Consider the following 16,449-nt stretch of genomic DNA (forward strand, 5'->3'; position numbering starts at 1 on the left):
AATAGAGAGTGAAAACAATAAAATATTCTAGTTTAAAGAGTAATACGTTTGTATCATAACAACCTGCTAAATGACAAAGGGCTTTTATACAGGTATGGCATACTGCTGTCTAATGGATAATACATCATAGCCCCCTAAGTGCTTAAAGTGTTAATAAACCCACATCATAAAAACTATCAAATGGTGTTTACATGTTGTCCACACCTGGTTGATCCTGCTGTTCTCTCTTCACCTTCTGTTCATGTCCCCAATTCAGCTACGGATTTTGCAGCTGTGGTGGTAGCTCTGCACATGCTCAGTTTTCAGCGAGAGTCTATGCGGAGCATTTCCTCCCTATCTTAGCAGCCACTTGACTATAGAGTCACTCATGTGGGTGTAAAAAAAAGTGATAAATGACAGCCCACTCCCTCCCTCCTCCATGCCCACTAAGCAGCTAAACACAACGAGGGAGGAAAATTACATGTACATTGAGGCTTCACCTCCCTCGTACTCAGGCACTGGCTGGAGGGGCGTAACACAGGATTTCAAACACAGGTGCATCTCAAAAATTTTGATCATCATCAAAAAGTTCATTTATTTTGGTAATTCAAAAAATTATACTCGTATTTTATAGATTCATTACACACAAAGTGATATATTTCAATCATTTCTTTCTTTTTTGATTTTAAAGATTATGGCTTACAGCTAGTGAAAACTCAAAATTCAGTATCTCAGAAAATTTGAATATTGTGAAAAAATTCTAGATTGTAGACTCATGGTGACACACTGTAATCAGCTAATTAACGCAAAAACACCTGTAAAGGTTTCCTGAGCCTTTAAATGGTCTCAGTCAGATTCCCTAGGTTACACAATCTTGGGGAAGACTGCTGTCTCAACAGTTGTCCAGAAGATAGTCATTGACAAGGAGGGTAAGTCACAAAAGGCCATTGCTAAAGAAGATGGATGTTTACAGAGTGCTGTATCCAAGCATATGAATGGAAATTTGAGTGGAAGGAAAAGGTGCAAAAGCAAAAGGGATAACCGCAGCCTTGAGAGTAATGTGAAGCAAAGGCCACTCAAGAATTTGGGGGAGAGTCACAAAACGTGGACTATGGCCGGTGTCAGTGCTTAAAGAGCCACCACACACAGACGTATCCAACTGTCGCATTCCTTGTATCAAGCCAATCCTGAAGCAGACAACACATCAGAAGCATCTTACCTGGGCTAAGTAGAAAAAGGTCTGGCCTGTTGCTTAGTGGTCCAAAGTCCTATTTTCGGATGAAAGTAAATTCTGCATTTCATTTGGAAATCAAGGTCCCAGAGTCTGGAGGAAGAGTGGAGAGGCACAGAAACCAAGTTGCATGAGGTCCAGTGTGAATTTTTCACAGTCATTGATGATTTAGGGAGCCATGTCATCTGCTGGTGTTGGTCCACTGTGGTTTATCATGTCCAAAATCAGCACAGCCCTCTACCAGGAAATTCTAGAGCACTTCATGCTTCCCTCTGATGACCAGCTTTATGGAGATGCGGATTTCATCTTCCAGTAGGACTTTGCACCTGCCCACACTGCCAAAAGTACTAATACCTGGTTTAATGATCATGGTATCACTATGCTTGATTGGCCAGCAAACTTGCCTGACCTAAACCCTATAGAACTCTGTGGGTTATTGTCAAGAGGAAGATGAGAGACAACCGACCCAACAATTCAGATGAGCTGAAGGCCACTATCAAAGCAACCTGGGCCTCCATAACACCTCAGCAGTGCCGAAGGGTGATTGCCTCCATGCCACGCCGCATCGATGCAGTAATTCATGCAAAAGGAGCCCTGACCAAGCATTGAGTTCATATCAGGGGCGTAACTACAAGGGTTGCAGGGGCTGCAATTGCAACTGGGCCCCATGCTCCAGGGGGCCTGTGCGGCTCCCCTGTACACTTGGATAGGAGGGGCGGCGGGGGCAGCATGACGAGAAATCACTGTCCTCCTTTTTCCTCCTGTAGCTGCAGGAGGAAAATGGAGGAGATTGATTTCTCTGTATGCTGCCCCCACCACTCCTCCTATCCAGTTCACTTGTGTTCTGCTGTCTCTGAGCCCTTGTGTGCTCCCCATGGCTCCCCGCCCCCCACTTTGCTCCCTTCCCTCTCCTGCGGCTGCTGCAGGGGATGTGTCACAATAGAGAACCAGGCAGGGGTCAGTAAATATGTAAGTTACCAGCTCCATCCTTTTCTGAATGGACAGAGTCATAGTCAGTGACATTGTAAAAAAAATAAAATAAAATGATAAAAATAATAAAATGAAAATACCAAAAAATAAAAACTACTGACACCAGTGGGTGAACTTCCAGGATAGCAAAGGTCACACTTGCAACCGGACCCTGGCATTCCACCACCGTGGGGAGGCCCTAAGATGGCAGGAAGGGGGCCCACTGCAGAACTTGTAAAAGAGTCCTGCTGCGGGACCGTAATAAAGGGCCCCGCAATGAGAGTAAAGGGCCCCAGGATCAGTGGGAAGACCCCCAGGCTTGAAGGGAAGGGCACTGGCCAGGGGTCCCTTCATTGTTTCTTGCACCGGGCCCTGAATGTTCTAGTTGCGCCTCTGGTGCATATTATAAAGTATATGGACATACTTTTCAGAAAGCCAACATTTCTGTATAAAAAAATTTTTTTTATTGGCCTTATGCAATATTCAAATTTTCTGAGATACAAAATGTTGGTTTTTAACTAGCTACAAGCCATAATAAAATACTTTCTGAATTGAAATACAGAAATAAATTAACTTTTTGATGATATTCAAATTTTTTGAGATGTATCTGCATATATCTGTATGACAATTTTAAACAGTTTGATATTAGATACTTAGATTTGTTTTTTTTTTTATCAAAATAATTACAGTGCCATCATCCATATACAAAATAGAAGGGATAAAGTAAATTAAACAGTGTGTGCTTAGTATCAATTTTAAGCAGAACTAACAGCAAAAAATCAATTCTGAACAGGCAGTTTTTTTTTTTTTTATTGCAGAAGAGATGTGTAATGTCATTTCTGCAATAAAGCATACCTACCTGCCTATTCACAATTCTTTGCAGAATGTTATAATAAGCTGCACATGCACAGATCCATTTACATTCTGGCACACTACACTCCTGCGCATGCATTGGGGTAACATCATCCCACACCAGCCAATTAAAATGGCTAAAGATGGTCACCAAGAAGAACCCAGGGAGAAAATGCAATCAAGGGACTTCGCAGTTGTTGGACTATAGGTAATTATTTGTGCCTTTAGCTCTGCTTTAAAATATCCACCCTAGAGTAATGCATTGGTTCTGAATGACCATCAGTGTGTCCTGGCTCCTAATCTGTAATAGCAATATTAAAACTGCAATAGTTTAAAAATGTGCATCCCTCCATAGTGTAGACCCCTAGGATCCCTACTTCTTTATTGCACATTTGGAGAGACTAACAGGAGACTCTGAATCATCAGATGGTTTCTGATGACTTAGATTGGTAAAAAGAACTGGAAAATGCAATTTTTATTTTTTGCACAGTGGAACTGGAATGGAATTGTATTGACAACAACTTTGGCTCACTTTGGGATTATTAAAGACTGGCACACGCTGAAAAATATGCCAATTTTATGCCTGGTTATTTTTTGGATTCCTGCGGTAAATAAAATTAGCACATGCCAATTTGTTAAAGGCCAAATTCACTTTTGCAGGTAAAAAAAATGCGCATTTATTATTGTTTTCTCTAAAGAGCCTGAAGAGCATTGCATCCCCAATATGTAGATCATGGGTGCAATGTTCGGCTCCTGCAAACTCATGTCTGCCAAAACCTCCTATACAGGCAGTCAGTTACTAGAGAGCAGGAAGATCAATTAACTACGCGGACCCTCATCAGCACCCTCTTATTTTATTGAGAACTACAAGCCGTCAGCTGCAATGGATGACAGTACTTGCAGTCTATTCACTCACATGAAAAAGGGAATGAATGACATGGCCACATGGGCAGAGCCCTGCACTGCTGTGCTTTCTTCAAATTGTGATAGCGAGTGTGGGGGGGGAAGGATCCCCCGCCCACTATCATGGAGGAGGCTTGGGATCAGGGGGAGAAGATGCAGATGCTGGAACATGTAACAGTTTTCAAAAGTGAACTTATCCTTATCCTGGTGGTGGTTCGGCATTTTTGAGAGCAATTACACTGGCATGCACCAAAATTTAAGCGCAAATTTGAGGCGATATACTGCTCAGATCAGCCTAAATTTTCTTCTCACTACATTACTGTATCTTGCTGGCCATCCACACACCTCTCCCTCTCTTCAGCTTGCTGCATTGCTGATTGTTGCTGTCCACTGTTCCTTACTACAGTATTTACGCCACTCTGGTAAAGGTATACATTTTAGAACAGTTCTTAAAACTAGAGCATTGACGCTAGTGCTACTTTAATTTGGTGCAGGCAACAGCCCATTTACTGTGATTTGGTGCTGCTGGTGCAAAACCACATATACGGTAACTTGTATTAAATGATTATTCATTTGGAACATAAAAATTGTGCAAATATTTCCAATTTTTTTTATTCCCCCCATTGTTTAAAATAGTTCATTTAGTTTATCATCTTCCACGGTGTCATTATCTGAAAGCTTTTCATACATTTTTCATCAATGAGTTTGCCTAAAGACAAAGTAAGAAGCTCATACCTTGCCATTTTTCTTCATTCTGAAGCTATTGGTACAATTTAGGCTTTAAGGAAACACTGGTCTTCCACTTATAAACATAGCTGTGAATGTCTTAACGGGAAGAGAAAAATAATCATCTTCCAGTAACCAATATTAGATGTCTGCTACAATATTAGATATTTACTACAGACAGTATGTCCCCTCCTCACCTCCAGTTTTAAACCCGAAAAGGCTACTCCACCATGTCGCAAACACTGCACAGTACTGTTCACTGAAAGTGACAGGAGTTTTAGATTTTGCAATGGCATGTATAAAGCCCTGGGAGGTTGCACGGTTTTCACCTCCCTGTGTCTGCTAATGTGCAAGGGGAATCCAAAGGCGGTGAATATAGGAGATGCCGCACTCTGACCAGGTCGGCTACAAGACTTCTGCAGATCTGACACAGGGAATTTGTACATGCTTTTCTTCAGGGACTAAGTGCAAGATCTCTATGCACCAAATGCTTCAAAAGTTCTGAATCACGTTTCCACTCTACTGTTAAAGGGCCAGCCCAACAAATTGAGATTTTAGTCACAGTGGAGCTTGCTGTACGAGTCCATCCCAGGCTTCTTATGTCTCTAAAACTCCACCACAAATATCTTCCTGCCAAAATTTCTGCTCCTCTTCCTAGCCAACAAAGAGTTTTGGATATTCCTGCCAAGCTTTTAAGTTCCAGCTCCTCATACAGCATGCTTCATAAATATAAAATTATATATCCATAAAGAAGAGTGGACCACTCTCATAGAAACCACAGCAGGTAGGCAAGTTAGGAACTCAAGTGCAGAGATCCCCCCCCCCCCAATAAAGACCCTGAAAGACATTAGAAATTATCAAGTGGTTTACCTTTCCAGCGAAATCTAGGATATAGACCAAATCCTCTATTCTGCATATTTCATATTGTTCATGTCAGCGTACTCCTTTCTAAGAATAATTTCTATAGCCAGCTACTCTTCAGCCTTTTCTGGCTGCATCGATAGAGCAGTTTTATTATTGCCTTCAGCTGTCTAATCAATCAGCAGACTTATACAGCAAGTTTTAAGTAGACTTTATTGAATACTGTGGCTCTGGCGGTGAAGTGGGCATTTTATTTACTGAAAAAAGACATGAACAAGCAGTAGTGGTAGTGATGCGAAGAGCAGAAAACAATGAAATAATCCTTATGGCACAATGACAGTAACAGTGGAAAAGGAACAGAAAGTACTAGTTTATATTTAGTGCACCTGTCAACTCGTAGCAAACAATATGTTGTAAGGAAAAGGGCAAGGAAGGTAACGATTTCCATTCCTAAGCTATTTATCAATTATTTTTTTCTGAAATGGTGTTTTTTTTTTGTCCCCTCTGATTTTCCTTTTCCCAGCTCCTGGTCAGCATCTCAAAATGCTAAATCAAGGAAAAACCAAGAAACTAGCATTATGACAGAAGCACTTAAATAGCCCTCTTCCTTCCCATCCCATTCCCTTCGATCCTTGTGGAAGCATGTCTTCCCTTTTTCCCTTACTTTCACATTGCAGAACTTAGTGCCAAGCAGCCAGTCTCCAGGCATAAGTGCTATCATGTAGGGTGTGGATAGTATTTAGCACTGTATAAGCTCCACTCAAAGCAAATTTGAGCTCACAGGTGGTTTTTCTTTACCTTGCTCCCTTCAGGGAACAGGAGCAGCAGGGGAGAGAAGGAAAGGTTAAGTAAAGGTGGGGGCAGCGGTATAGGGAACCCTTTGCTTTGCTCATCAAGCACAAAAACACAAAAAACCTACCTATTTGTGCCACAACTCCTTTGTAAAGGTAGTTCTGAGACTCTGGATGACATTTTACCATTTCAGATCGTATTCATCTGCACTTTATCCTCCAAGCTCTGGCCTTTATAGCATATAAAAATCAGGGAAGCACACAGGACTAGGGTGGTTTTATACATGAAAAGCATGGCACCTACCACTAGCTTCTTCCTTTACAGTGTTTAATTAAATGTAACAAGCATACCACTACCTAATTCATATACCTCTTATGGGCTGAATAAATAGTTTCTTTACATCTTTCAGATGTTTGACAGCTTCCTAGAAGTTTTAGGCTAGGTTCACACTAGTGTACATTTTGATTTGATTTTCAAAGTGATTTTGTAGTGCAGCTGCAACGCAACTTGTTACGTTTTTGATACAGCATAATGTAAACAAAAGAGCCAGAATTAACAAAAAAAAAAAAAAAGGAAGACAGTCTATAACACAGAGCCTTATCCGAGCATGCAGCCTAGCAGGCCAGAAAAACAGGGTTGACCGAGCACTCTCAACAAAGCCAGGCCACATGCCCTTAAGCTGCCAGAGAAACCTTGGCAAAGTACCTTGACCCCATCTTGATGAGGACAAGGGCCTCTTTCCCACAACCCAAGCCCAGTGGTTGTGGGGGTACAAGCTAATTAGAATCTGGAAGCCCCCTTTAACAAGGAGGTACTCAGATCCTGCCCCCCTTGAAAGAGTATGGGGTAAGTCAAAAGTAAATAAAAACGCAAGACAGTTTTTGACAAGTCCTTCATTAAAAAAAAAAAAGGCCCCCCAATATAAATCCATTGTCATTTATGATGAACACCGGCTGCTGACCCGCACGATAAAAACCCTTGCGCTGCTTCACAGCTGCCGAATGACAGCGCTGCTCTTTCCCCACTGCTAAGAGACCTTGCCCTTTTACGCCATGAGGTGTGGAGTCAACCGGGACATCACTAGGTGACCTGACCACCTATGACATAATATGGGGAGTCTCCGAGAGGCTGTCAGAGGCAGGGTCATCCAGTGACGTCACTGGGTGACCCTGCCCTCGTTGTAACCCTTAATTTATGTGTCCTATTTGAAAAAATGGAAACAATCCTCTTTTGTGCAATGTTCAAGCATTCAATTTTCAAGCAGTTGCCTCACGATACAGTAATGCATGAAGGTAAGAAAGCGGCTGGCAGAACTTCAAGCACTGACTTGCTTAAACTGCATCCATATCTGCTTATCAGCAATTTCCACCTATGTAGACTTGGCTGCTGCTTTTTCTCTCCAGCTGACAACCACTTGCTTAAAGATCTGCTAGCCATTTACTTACCTTCATGAAATACTATACTGTGAGACAATTGCTTGGAATTTAAATGCATTGACAAGGAGACATTTAATTGATGGCTGTCCTGGCTTAGATGACTGTTTCAATGTTTTCAAATAGGATACATAGATCAAGTTAATGATTACTGGCCAATCTTTATAGTATCTACGTTATGGGGCACATACTAATTGCATGTCACAGTAGTAATACCTAAGACTATTTTGTGCTTATACATGGGTGAATATTTTTGGTGGGATCTGCAGTAAACCAGGCAAGTGAGACTAACCATATTATACATGTGCCATAGCCTATCGCAGAAGTCATTGTGACATCCAGACGTCCATCGGAATGAATTTATACAATGTTGTCTTTTTAATGTAGGGTTTGGGGAGGAGCATTTTGTGCTGGGAATTGATAGATTGAGATTTTTTTCAATAAATACATTTTGATATTTTTGATATAGACACTACACAGGTTATTTTAAGCAGCCTCTTATTGACCTAGGTGTCTAGGCTTGTGTCTAGCGTAGACTTTTATATATATATATATATATATATGAAAAAATAACTATGCCTATCATAATGTTTGTTTTTTCACTGCATATCCATATGTGCGAACAACCTTTATCCGTTTAAAGCTGAAATGAGCCAGAAACACACGAGATAACAAAAAACGGAATTTTTGTAAAATCTTACCTGTAAAATTCCTTTCTCTGAGTCCTCCGACAGTCGCCGCCTCTTCATATTCGTCACATATGGGGTATTAGACTTTGCTCCGAAGGAGTAGCTAGGCAACAGAATATGTTAACAATAAAGCTTTAACATATCCCACCCTCAAGGGGTGGTCCCCTCAGTCAATACCCTCCTACTTCCTGCAACCATATCTCAGTTTTAGTGGAATAGCAGTAGAGTATACATTCAAACCCCAAAAGAGGGGCGGGGGCGGCGACTGTCGGAGGACTCAGAGAAAGGAATTTTACAGGTAAGATTTTACAAAAATTCCGTTTTCTCTTACGTCCTCCGACAGTCGCCGCCTCTTCATATTCGTCACATATGGGGACGTCCCAAAGCAGTGCAAACATGAGGGGTGGGAAACGCATCCGCGCCGAAAGGCAACGCAGTCTCCACATCAAAGAAAGGAACCTTACCAAAGGAAGGAAACCAGCTGGGCAACAGCAAAAATAAGTGCTCAACAGGAGCAACAACCCAGGAAAAGACAAAAAACCAGGGGATACAAAACTTATCCCAACAGCCAGGAGTCCCCAACAAGGGACCCTAGGGAACAGCCGCACTAAGAACCTTGCGGCCAAAGGAAGCATCCGCCGATGCCTGAACATCTACTTTGTAGAATTTTGTGAAAGTGTGTACGGTCGACCAAGTCGCCGCCTTACACACCTGGGCTACAGAAGCCCCATGACGACAGGCCCAAGACGTACTCAGAGATCTAGTAGAGTGCGCCTTCACAGGAACAGGGGGAACCTTCCCCTGCAAGGCATAGGCCTGTTCAATGGTCTGCCTGATCCATTTGGCAATGGTAGAGGCGGAAGCCGCCATGCCCTTCCGAGGACCCTCTGGAAGAACAAACAAGGAGTCCGTCTTTCGAAAAGACTCAGTCGATTTAAGGTAAACCCTAATCGCCCGAACAACATCCAGAGAATGCAATCTCACCTCCTTTGGATGTTTAGGCTTCGTGCACAACGAAGGCAAAACAATATCCTCGTTAAGATGGAATTCCGAAACTCGTTTCGGCAGAAAAGAAGGATTAGGTCGCAAGACCACCTTATCCAAATGAACAACCAGGTACGGAGACTTGCAGGACAAAGCCGCCAGTTCCGACACTCTGCGAGCCGAAGTGATCGCCACCAAAAAGGCGACCTTTTTGGACAACATAGACAACGAGATCTCCCTGATCTGTTCAAAAGGAGCACGTTGTAACACAGATAGGACTAGATTCAAGTCCCAAGGGGGCAAAGGATCCCTCCTAGGAGGAACCAGATGCCGCACACCCTGAATAAAAGTGCCAACCAAGGAGTTGGAAGCCACGGGACGTTGAAACAGAACGGCCAGCGCAGACACCTGACCCTTTATCGTAGCCAGCGCCAAACGCTGATCGACACCCGTCTGAAGGAAAGACAGCACACGGGAAACCGAGTACGTGCGGGGTGAAAACCCCCTGGACTCACACCAGGCAAAATAGGCCTTCCAAGTACGGTAATAAACCTTTCCCGAGGAAGACTTCCTCGCGTTGATCAAGGTATGAACAACCTCTGGAGAGAGACCCTTCTCCTTCAGGACCTCGGTCTCAACAGCCAGGCCGTCAAAGCCAGCGACTGTAAAGCAGGATGGTAAATCGGTCCTTGAGACAGTAGATCGTCCCGAAGAGGCAGACGCCAGGGGGCGTCGACCGCCAGATTCACGAGGTCTGCGTACCAGGACCGGCGAGGCCAGTCCGGTGCCACAAGAATCACCGTGCTGCGTTCTGAGTGTAACCTGCGAAGGAACCGGGACAGCAACTGAATCGGTGGAATCAGCCTGTACTGATGCCACGGGGCCACTAACGCGTCCGACGCGTCTACCCGAGGGTCGCGCGTCCTTGCCACGAACCTCTTCACCTTGTAGTTGAGGCGAGACGCGAACAGGTCCACATCTGGAAGACCCCACTTCGCGCACAACATCTGGAAGACAGCCGGATGGAGAGACCATTCCCCCTGATCCAGGGTCTGGCGACTCAGATAGTCCGCCTGCCAGTTCTCCACTCCCGGAATGTGAACCGCCGTCATCGCCGGGACATGAGTCTCGGCCCAAGACAGAATGTCGGCCACTTCTCGAGCCGCTCGGGCACTCCTGGTGCCCCCTTGGTGGTTGATGTAGGCCACCGCCGTGGCATTGTCCGTCTGCACCCGAACCGGGCAGCCCTGCAGCCGGTCCGTCCAGCGATGAAGACAGAGCCTTATCGCACGCAATTCCAGAATGTTGATCGGGAGGGAAGACTCCCCCTCCGACCAGGTCCCCTGGGCGGACAGAACGCCCACAACACCAGCCCAGCCCGACAGGCTGGCATCCGTGGTGATTATCGTCCACGAGATCGGACGAAACGACTTGCCCCCGGACACCAACGGGGACTGGAGCCACCACAGAAGGTTTTCCCTGGTGCGATGACTCAACGAGATCTGAAGATCCAGAGATTGAGGTCGCCCGTCCCACTTGGACAAGATCTCCGCCTGGAGACCCCGCGTGTGAAACTGCGCGAAAGGAATCGCCTCGAAAGCAGAGACCATCAATCCCAGACATCTCATACACGTCCGCAGAGACGAGTTCGGAACGTCCCTGAGGGACCTGACTTCCTCCTGAAGAGTCCTGAGTTTGTCTTCCGGCAGGAAGACCTTCGCCTGCACCGAGTCCAGTATCATTCCCAGATAGGGAAGACGAACCGACGGACTCAGTGTCGACTTTGGAACATTTATCGTCCAACCGAACTCCTGCAGAGTTTACATCGTGACAGACAGGTCCTTCTCCAGACCCTGACTGGTCGCAGACCGAATCAGAATGTCGTCCAGATACCCCAGGACAGAAATGCCCTGGGCCCTCAATAATGCCAGAACCGGTGCAAGCACCTTGGTGAAGACCCGCGGAGCCGAGGCGAGCCCAAAGGGCAACGCCACGAACTGGTAGTGATCCTCCGCAATGGCAAATCGAAGGTATCTCTGATGACCCTCGAATATGGGGATGTGAAGATACGCATCCTTCAAATCGATGGAGGCCATGAATTCCCCCGGAACCAGGGCAGCCACCACCGAGCGCAGGGATTCCATGCGGAACTTGCGAACCCGCACAGAGCGGTTCAGAGCTTTCAAGTCCAGAATCGGACGAACCTTGCCCTCCTTTCTGGGCACGGTGAACAGATTGGAATAAAACCCCCGAAATCTGTCCCGATGAGGCACCGGAACCACCACTCCCTGAGCCCTCAGGTCCCGCACCGCCAGGTGCAGATCCCGCAGGCGCTCTGGAGACAGTTGTAGATTTGAGGGAAAAAATCTGCTCTCTGGCCGAGAGAGAAACTCGATCTTGTAACCAGATCGAACGATTTCCAGAACCCATCTGTCCCGCACACGGGCCAACCAGGGCTGAAGAAAACCGAGCAAGCGTCCCCCCACCCCAAAACTGGGTGAGGGCGCCCCTTCAGGCCGAACTGTTATGGGCCGCAGGTCCGGATTGGCCGGACTTCTGTTTCCCAGACCAGGGTTTCTTCTGAGAGCCCTGGCCTTTGAACGGTTTGCCCTTGTAGTGCGGCCGAAAGGCACGAAAGGACCCCTGAGGGGGCCGAAAATTCGCATGCTTCTTCCCAGAAGCCCCCTTAGCCTTGGGGAAATGGGGCAAGAGAGTGCTCTTACCCCCGGTGATCCCCTTAATCAACACATCCAGGGACTCCCCAAAAAGGCGAGACCCATCATAAGGCAGATTGGCTAAGGTTTTACGTGAAGATTGGTCCACCGACCAACATTTCAACCAAACCAGGCGGCGAGACAACACCGCCACGCTGTGCACACGTGCAGCCAACGGAATCAGGTCCAGGTCCGCATCACACAGATACATGACACCCTGGTGGATCTGATCCAACATGTCCAGGGTCGCCGCCGAGGCCGAATCGGCCACTAGGACGCGCCTAAGCATCTGCGTCCAACTTGCGATCGCCTGGGCCGCCATGAGAGAAGCAAATAGAGCCTTAAGCATAGAACCCGTAACAGAATAAGTATGACGGGCAAGAGACTCCAGTCTCCTATCCGTGGCATCACGGAAAACAGGGGATCCCTCTGCAGGAATCGCAGTGGCTTTGTTCAAAACCGCAATTGCATGATCCACTGGTGGAGGCACACACCACCGTTCATCAGTGGCAGGGGAGAAAGGATAACGCAGCTTGAATTTACTCGGTACCGCAAAAGGTTTGCGCAGATCGCGCCATTGATCCTTTACAGCGCGCTGAAAATCAGCATTGCAGGGAAAAACCTGCGGCGTCCTGCGTTTTCTCTGCGTCCCATAAGCCGCCAAGGCAGCGGGGGGACACACTTCGTCCTGCAGACGTAGCGTCTGCTTAATGGAAGCAATCAACTCATCCATGATTGCAAGCTCTTCAGGCGAGCCAGGGGGAGAATTATCAACCCCCTCAACCTCAGCCTCTACCTCAGACCCCACTAGATCAAGAGAGGAGCGGGACCCCGATAGGGGGGTCCCTGCCAGAACAGCCCCATCACCTTCACCCTCAGAATCGGAGGACAGAGCAACTCTGGGCCGTTTAGTAGATTGAGCAGCCACCAGCATTTGCACCTGGGCAGCAAGGCCAGCCACAATAGTGGCTAAATCCCCCCCTGGGGGGAAACAGCGGTCCCCTGGCTTTCCACCAATACTGTGGGAAACTTGCCCTCCTGAGAATCCATTGCCCCTGTACGCCAGACAACCAAGGGTTAACTGCCCCCTTTCAGCAAGCGCGGTTAGCGCAGCCCACCGCACACACTCAGGCACAATGAGACCCCCACAGGGAATATACAGACTGAATACAGGCAATGGACAACAGGAATAGAAGGATAAAACCTGAGGAGACCCCGCTGCTGCCTCGACCGGTGTTCCAGGAAAAAGGAAGTGATGCTGCCAGGGCGCTCTATGTAAGCCTATGGAGGCTACAAGAAAATGGCCGCCGTGCATGTAAACCATGCGGCCGGAGCGGGCGCCGGTAAAATGGCGTCGTTTGGCGCCGAAACCGCCGCTCCACAGTGCATAAAAACACACACAATTTCATCCCATTATATGGATACATGTTAGATCGCCGCAGCGATCGCTGTATATGCCCCAACATGCCATTAAAAACATGCCCCACAGCACACAGCTTCCCACACTGCCCAGCCTGACACACACAGTGTCATACAGCTCCCCCCCCCCCTTGCAGCCCACAGCATGCAGCCGAGAGATAGGGAGACAAGCAGTGTGATTTAAAGGCAGGTTACACAGTCCCAGACTGAGACCCCCCCCAGACAGACAGGTCCCCACATAGACACACTTACCTCATATGGCGTGGGGAACCCGCACAGGCGAACAAACCGCTGCACATGAGGCAGGGAGAGTAGCCACCTCACCAAACATCCCTGCACCGAACAGGGATGGGTCGTTCACCGTGCCAGGAGCGTTACCTGGCTGAACGCTCGATGGCAGACTGGGAAGCCACTGACCCACGACCTGCGATCAGGGGGATCAGCCCGAGACCCAGTCCGCATGATCCTCTTCGTCCGAAGAACTAACTAATGCTGACAAAAACAACAGCTAAGTAAAGGTAGAGAAAAAACTCAAATAAAATATTAAAAAGAAGAAAGAGTCTGGGACAAAAAGTCCCAGCACAGAGAGAGCCAGCCACTCCTGACAAGCTAGACATTAAAACTGAGATATGGTTGCAGGAAGTAGGAGGGTATTGACTGAGGGGACCACCCCTTGAGGGTGGGATATGTTAAAGCTTTATTGTTAACATATTCTGTTGCCTAGCTACTCCTTCGGAGCAAAGTCTAATACCCCATATGTGACGAATATGAAGAGGCGGCGACTGTCGGAGGACGTAAGAGAAAAGGACAATTTGCTACAAACTGATAATGTCAATTTAACTAGTGAAGAAATGGGAATTATTCAGTATACAAGATGGCTGACTATTGTATATGCATGGCAGGTACACTTCAACAGATTTTAATTGACGTGCAAGTAAAGATTATTATATATATGCAGGCTTGACGCTAACTGTACACTGTGTACTGTATCAGCTATGGATATCTGTGGCCATTCATCTTTACCCAGGATATGCTATCAATCATGCAGGCGGATCATCACTTTAACACAGAAAAGTTCACATCATTCTGTTTTGGTAACTTTGAAATTGGGGGAAAAAAAAAAGATTCAAAGTATCATTTGTAAATGCTAATTGACTGGCTGTCATGCTAATCCAATAGTTTCAATACATTCCAAGTCACTAATCTGGAATTCAATCTTCAGTCTGACTTCAAAACCTGCCTACTTGTTCCAGTGAGCAACTCAAACAGTGTTGGGAGGCTGAGACAGCCAGGCAACTAGCAACTAACATTCTTAACCGTTCTAAAGAAAAAAAAAAAAAAGAAAAAGGTCAAGCCCCACATTTCTGTCAGAGTTTCCTTTAAGGCAGAACTCTTTTTTGCAAACTTACATTGGTCTAGCTTAGTTCGATGTAGGTATCCATATTGGATATCTGGAAAGCAGCCAAGAATGATAAAAATCACTGTAGTACTCCACGCTACATAAGAAAGTTGTGATCTTTCAGGTGCTGCTCCAGCAGCATTATCTCTGCATACACAACACAAGAGGCTGCTTGCTTGACTTTGCCACCTTTCAGAGACAGCCTTGTAGTTTTTTTCAATACAAGGCTTTCTCTGGTTGGAAGAGTTGGAGATTGTGATGTCACCCGCCACGTCCAATTAGAGAACACCTTGTATTTACTGAAAAAAAATACAAGAATAGTGGCGATGTTGAGCAAATGACTTCCTGTGATCAGGATGTAGAGAGGAAGCCAATGGAGCAGGCACCTAGAGGATTGAGACTACTATAGTGATTTTCCCCATTTCCATCAGCCCTTCGTAAATTCGATATGGATACTTACATGAAGCCAACTTGGACCGATATAAGTTGGCAAAAAAAAAAAAAAAAAATGTAAATAAAAAATAAAATATGCACACTTAAAAATAAAAATACAGCGTTATCTGAAATAACCCTTCTTCAGCACTGTTCCCTGCTGACTCGCCGCTCTTCAATCGAGTGTCGGTACTTTTGAGGTTGAATAATGGCCAGCATAATACAGCCAACTTCCGATGAGCCTAGGATGTTATGGAAAGATACATTGGGGATGTGTCATCACCAGCCTGGTCTCACAACACTTCCATTACATTATACAAGCCTAATTCTGTCCAGGAGTAAGGACTGTCCATCGTTACCACTAGAGGTGAAGAGGACCTATGTCATCAGTGGCCTGGTCAAAAGACCAGCATAAAGCGTATATGTATTAAAGCAAAAGTTTAGTGAAAAAAATAAATACATTGCTAGGAGTTTTTCCATCTCCCCTTACCCCATCACCTAGCAACTTTTTTTCAATAGTATCTCTAAGATGCAGAAAATGGAGTTCGGGGTTATATCATTTGTGGCCATCCAAAGGTTGAGGAGGAATTCGCTGGAGTTAGGCTTTGGAAGCCCAACAAAAAACGTGATTGAGCAGGGAAATGTTAGGACCTCTCTCAGATGTTCATTGTGTCCTCACTGGGGATATCTCCCCTCTTTTCCTGTTCCAGTCATTGTGGCCATTATGAGAAACTTCTCCAATAGGGACACATACAGCAAGTAAAACACTTTAACAATGTAATGGGCAGAGGTTAGAATTGCTGTCAGGTGTTTACTGCTGTCTGAATCCTCACCAAGGAAATTTCCTGTCCCAGCAATCATTGTCATACTGTCCCATCTAATTCAATCAAAAATAGATCTAACCCCAATTACTAAAATCTGATACATCTGATACATATTAATGTAATTTCAAATTAAACAATGTCATAAAACAATACCTAGTTTTTCTGCCATAAAGATCATTATTCAGGCACTTCATGTTATGGGGTGACAACTGTCTTTAGGGTAGTTATTCACATATATTGTA

At 45.7% G+C, this 16,449-nt stretch overlaps 1 protein-coding gene across 1 annotated transcript in view; it reads right to left on the minus strand.

Annotated features, from left to right (window-relative positions):
* The window catches only part of UBR3 (ubiquitin protein ligase E3 component n-recognin 3), a 390,465-nt gene that overhangs the window by 34,854 nt on the left and 339,162 nt on the right, over window positions 1-16,449 (minus strand). The window lies entirely within an intron of this gene.

This window comes from Pelophylax lessonae (assembly GCF_965119305.1).
Source record: "Pelophylax lessonae genome assembly, chromosome: 6".
Classification (NCBI taxonomy): domain Eukaryota; kingdom Metazoa; phylum Chordata; class Amphibia; order Anura; family Ranidae; genus Pelophylax; species Pelophylax lessonae.